Here is a 6,399-nt window from a genome sequence, read left to right as displayed (position 1 = left end):
ATTTAAAAGAACCTATGTGCCCCAATGTTCACAGCAGCATTATTTACAATAGCCAAGTGCTGGAAACAGCCTAAGTGCCCATCAATAAATGAGTGGATCAATAAGCTGTGGTACACTTACATAATGGAATACTATGCAGCAGAAAGTAAGAAGGAACTCCTACCCTTTGTGACAGCATGGAACTGGAAAGCATTATGCTAAGTGAAATAAGCCAGCCTGTGAAAGACAAATACCATATGATCTCACCTATAAGTGGAACCTAATCAACAAACCAGACAAATGAGCAAAATATAACCAGAGACATTGAAATAAAGGACAAACAGACAGTGACCAGAGGGGCAAGGGAAAGGAGATAACAGGGGAAAGAAGGGGAAGGGGCAAGCAAAGGAACACAAATAGCAGACTCATGGGCACAGAGAGTTGGGGGAGGGATTGACTGTGGCAGTGGGTGAGGAAGGGTTAGGAGTGATGAATGGGGAAAAAGGTGGGACAACTGTAACTGAACAACAATAAATAACAATATTTTTCTCATCAGCATGTAGCCTAATAATACTGAGTTCATATAGCTCCATGGATTAAATGAATTAATATATGTAAAGAATTTATAAAATTTCCAGCCCATACTACATATTGAAAAATATTTTAAAAAATAAAATAAATTTTTTGTCTCACTAAAAAAAAATTCCAAAGGTTGATATTTTCTGTACATCCACTGAGAGACAAATACACAGCACAAAAGTGTATGTTATCATTTTGCCTACTAAAGTTTATAGCTTGTGCTTCCTTCCTTTTCTGAAAGGAAGGTCATCCAACTAAATACAAACCAAGAGGCAGCTTATGCCAGGTCAACCATCACTACATTTGTAGGACATGCACATGCTGTCACGTACTTTCTGGGACTCCAGGGAAGATTTATGGAGAACTGATGCTTGATGGCAATGCTCTGTATCTATGTTCTTCTAACATACTAGGATTTCAAATCTGTTATCAATATTATCATGGAAATGCATCACATCACCAAACATTGCTGTCCAGGCAGCGCTAATCTCCATTGCCAACACACGATGGGTCTGTGACAAAGTCAGGATTAAAACCAACTAGCTTTCCAGCCTTCCAAGCTGGAATTTATTTTACACCATCTGGCTTTAAATCAACATATTCTTCTAATAGGCCTACAGAACCACATTATTTGATAAGGACTGCTGATCAGAGACCATACTTGTTCATATTAATATTCTTTTTAAACCAGTTTATAAAGTGAGAACCATTTTAGCCTTGGGTTAATTGGGAAGCAGGAAAGCAAAGACTAGGATGAAAGTTTTTTTGTTTTGTTTTTTTAAAAATTTTATTTACTTATTTTTAGAGGGGGAAGGGAGGGAGATGAGAGAGAGCGAGAGAGAGAGAGAGAGAGAGAGAGAGAGAGAGAGAGAGAGAGAGAGAGAGAGAAACATCAATGTGCGGCTGCTGGGGGTAATGGCCTGCAACCCAGGCATGTACCCCTGGCTGGGAATCGAACCTGGGACACTTTGGTTCCCAGCCCACACTCAATCCACTGAGCTACGCCAGCCAGGGCTTAGGATGAAAGTTTTGAACAGACATATTTTGATGACAGTTGTGACTTTTTAGCTGCTGCCATGACCCACAGTGGCAATACCAACATTCCACTCCACATCTGTACACATTCTACCTCTAATATAGGGGGCTAGTGCTTTATAATTCCATATGAGAAAATTTACAGCAGGTTGCACATTCTTGCAGGTAGACTTTCTTTTCCAAGGTGTGATTTCAAAGTCACCCAAAAGTCCAAACACTCAAGAATATCTTGTCCACCCAAGATTACCAATTTAGCTTTGAGATGAGGCATTATCTCCTAAAATACAAATGTTAAAATACATTGTTAAAATACAAATATTTAATCTAGGTGAACTAACACAAAGTTAAGTAAATCATGTTGTTGTCTCACTAGAAGAACTTTGTTTTAAATAGTAAAAATAAAAAGTATTGAAAGTGGGAGGTAGGGGTGGGTGAGGCAGGGAAAAGTGGTGGTGGGGAAATGGAGACAACTGTACTTGAACAAAAATAAAAATATTTTTTAAATAGTACATATATTTAATTTAGAAAAATAATTTTTAAAAAGTATAGTTTTCTTTGAATAGATGCCCAGAATTAGAATATTTATTTTTAGTTTTTTGAGGAATCTCCATACTGTTTTTCACAGTGGGTGCACCACTTTGCAGTCCCACCAATAGTGCCTAGGGTTCCTTTTTCTCCACATCCTCACCAAGACTTTGTTGACTTTTTGATAATAGCCATTCTGACTGGTGTGAGGTGGTATCTCATTGTGGTTTTGATTTGCATTTATTTGATGATTAGTGACTTCAAGCATCTTTTCACATGTCTGTTGGCTATCTCTATGTCTTCTTTGGAGAAAGTTTTTTCATGTCCTCTGCCCATTTTTTGACTGGACTGTTTATTTATTTATTGAGTTATAAGACTTTCTTATATATTTTAGATATTAACCCTTATCAAATGTATCATTGATGAATATCTCCTTCCAGTCAGTAAGTTGCCTTTTTGTTTTGTTGAAGATTTCCTTTGCTGTAAAAAAAGGTTTTTAGTTTCATGTAGTTCCATTTGTTTATTTTTCTTTTGTTTCCCTTGCTTGAGGGGTCATATCCAAAAACATATTACTCAAAATGATGTCAGAAACTTCCTATGTTTTCTTCCACGAGCTTATAGTTTCAGGCCCTACATTTGTCTTTAAGCCACACTGGGTTTACTTTTGTATATTGTGTAAGAGTGGTCCAGTTTTATTTTTTTGCAACTATCTGTCCAGTTTTCCCAACTCCACTTGTTGAAGAGACTGTTGTTACTCCAGTGTACATTTTTACCTCCTTTGTGATAGATTAGTTGACCATATAAGTGAGAGTTTGTTTCTGGGTTCTCTATTTTGTTACATTGACCTATGTGTCTATTTTTGTGCCAGTACCATACTATTTTGCTTATTATAGCTTTGCAGTATAAATTGAAATCGGGGACTGTGATACCTCCAACTTTGTCCTTCTTTCTAAAGAAAGTTGTTGCTGCTAGGATTCTTTCATGGTTCCATATAAATTTGAGGAACTAATTTGAAAAAAATATATGCACCCCTATGTTCACTGCAGCATTGTTTACAATAGCCAATATATGGAATCAACCTAGGTGTCCATGGATAGATGAATGGATACATAAGATGTATCTGAAAAAAGTCTAGCCATTGTCAATATAAGGAAAACAGTCTGTGCCACATCAATGTTATCTGGCAGCAAAGGAGAGTGGACTGCAATGCACTTGCATGAACAATGATGACATCACTGTACTAGTTAGTGGGGGTGGTAGATGCTTTTGAGTGAGCATGTGTATTGTGTAGCTGTCACATTCAAAATGAGTGGAACAATGAATCTGAATCAAGTTTTGTGTTAAGCTTGAACATTCCTCTGAGGAAACTATTTGGATTATTCAGAAGACCACAGCCATGGGCAACTGGTGATTGGCAGATTCATCACAACAATGTACCAGGTCATGTATCACCTCTTGTGCAGAGGTTTTCTGAGAAACATCAAATCACCCAGGTGACTCAGCCCTGCTACTGTCCAGATTTGGCACCTTGCAACTTCTGACTTTTCCCAAAACTAAAATCACCTTTGAAAGGGAAGACATGTCAAACTGTCATTGAGATTCAGGAAAATATGATGGTCCCAAGGTACCTACTTTGAAAGGGACTGAGGTGTTATTGTCTTAGGTACAATGTTTCTTGTATCTTCTTCAATAAATATCTCTATTTTTCATAGTACATGGCTGGATACTTTCTGTACAGACCATATATATATATAATATTACATAGCAATAAACAATAAAAACTTGCCATTTGTGGCAACATGGATGGATCCAGAGTGTATTATGCTAAGTAAAATAAGTGAGGCAGAGAATAGCAAATACTGTATAGTTTCATTTATATGTGGAATCTAAAAATAAAACAAACAAACAAAGCTAAAACATACTCATAGAAACACAGACAAAAGAGCTAGTTACCAAAATGGTCAGAATGAGAAGATGGGTGAAAAGGAGAAGGGGAACATAGTCAACAATATTGTGATGAGTTTACACTGTGACAGATGATTGCTAGAATTAGTGGGGTGATCACATTGTAAGGCATGAGAATGTTGAATCACTATATTGTACACCCAAACCTAATATAATCAACATAAGATTGTATACCAAATATACTTAAATTAAAAAAAATTAAAAAACAAACTGTCTTCAGTTCCTCCTGTGGTCCCCCCTAGCCCTACTCCAGTCTACTCACTATAGCTGAAGGTCAAGTTTAAGGCCCCATGGCCTAAACTTCAGGTTCCAACTTTTATCTTCAACATCTCTAATGAGAATTTTCTACTCCAGGGCAATAGTTTTCCACTGTCCTCCTTTGAATACTCACTCTTCTGAACTCCCCTCTCTACACTCATGATGTTCTCTCCTCCTGTACAATTTGTTCCCATCATCTCTAGTTTGAAGATTTAATTTGACTTCTTCTAGCAGCCTCAGCCCTTGGCAAATACCTCTCTTCTCTGAGTCCTTGCTATTTCTGGATCCTTCATTAGAGAATATAACAACAATTTGTTTTCTATTGCTCTTTAATATTTTGTTCCCTAAAAAAGGCTTTCTTTGTACTTCCTTTCTACTTTTTTAATAACACAGAATAAAAGGCCCTAGTGTCTAGAGGGCAGCAGTATGATCATGAGTGTTGGGAGAGGTAGGAAAAAGACATGGTTATTTCTTCAACAGCATTCATGAAGCACATACTATGAACAGAGCGCTTATTATATGAGAAGTGCTGAAGATAGATTATCCATTGGCTTTACCCCTAAAGGAGTTTACTGAGCACTGTAGGAGGCAGGAAAAGCCAAGGTTCCAATGCTGGGAAAACTGAAACCACCAACTCTTCTCATAGGCTTCAACTCCTTGTGCAGCGACAGTAGTTTTCATATTGCATTTGATTTTAGCAACTGAAATGACTAACATCTATGGTACTATATGTCCATTTACATTACTATCTTCACCTTTCTTGCTGATGAAAACCTCAGAACTGATTTGGTACAATTTGGTAATCACTACACGAATTGAGTGCCTACTACATGCCAGGTATGGTGCTGATTCTCTTGTTATAGATTTATTTGTTAAACCACAAAGAGTGATTTACTATATAGTGACTGTTACATTTGAGAAAATCATACAAATAAAACAGACCAATCAAGAATAATTTTTCTTCCCCTCTACTCATACCCAAATCTCAAGGTCAGATAATGTTCTGTCTAAAAGAGAGAAGTCATGAGAAGACTTTCAATATTTTATTTACTTCATTACCCTAACTTGTGAGACTCAGACCACCTAGCCCTATTATTATGAGATATGCAACAGCTATTAGTAAACTATTCCTATTGCATCTTTCCAGTGAGGCTTCAGGATATAGTGGGAAAAAGCTCGTCTTTGCCCCAGACAAACACAAATGCAAATTTTAATCCTGTAATTCAGTGAAACTGGTGGCTTTTGGAAAAGTTAGAGAAAGGCACCCTTTCTCTCCGATGGCATTAGGGTGCACCAATAGGGAATCAGAACACAGAATGGGTGTCAGCCTGAAGTCGCCCCTCCCTGCTGCCGGGTGCCGTTGTTCAGTACACACACTGCACAACCAGACACGGCAGCCCCAGCCACTCTTTTTTGTCATTAGTTAAGCTTGCTTATCTTCAGTTTTCTACTTTGTAAAATATAGGTAATAATAGTTTCCTCCAAGATTGTGAGAAGCAAGGGGATAATTTACTGCAATTGACTGAGACATATTTTCCCTTTTATTTAATCGTATCAAAATTTCAATAGGTTAGTCTAAGCCTGTAGTCTGAGGTTGTTTACCTCATCCCTGATCCTCAGAATAAGTAATTTTCCAAACTCTATTTTTATATATGGAATGAAAATTATCATACATAATTTTTTGCTTTTAAAATATTTTGAGACTCAATTTTGAATGCAATATGTAAGTGTAGAACACACACAGGTACACATACTTCTATGCACACTTCTATATAATTATATGTGTATATATATATATGCTTGTGTATATATATGCTTTTGTGTATATATGTATGTGTATGTGTGTATATATATGTGTGTGTACATACATATATATATATATATATATATATATATATATATATATGCTTTAAACCAGTCAGTCTGATATTAGCTAATATTATGTCATCAAGGTTCTGATAGCCAGAGCTAAAGTCAGAGATCCTAGAGAAATCCAACTGACTCAAGCTAATTGTAGTTCTTCCTAGGGGTTTTACTATGATAATTTGTAAGTTGATT

Source organism: Phyllostomus hastatus, unplaced genomic scaffold (genome assembly GCF_019186645.2).
Source record: "Phyllostomus hastatus isolate PE091 unplaced genomic scaffold, TTU_PhHast_1.1 phas_contig_524, whole genome shotgun sequence".
Classification (NCBI taxonomy): Eukaryota; Metazoa; Chordata; class Mammalia; order Chiroptera; family Phyllostomidae; genus Phyllostomus; species Phyllostomus hastatus.
Note: the sequence above shows the minus strand (reverse complement) of the source record.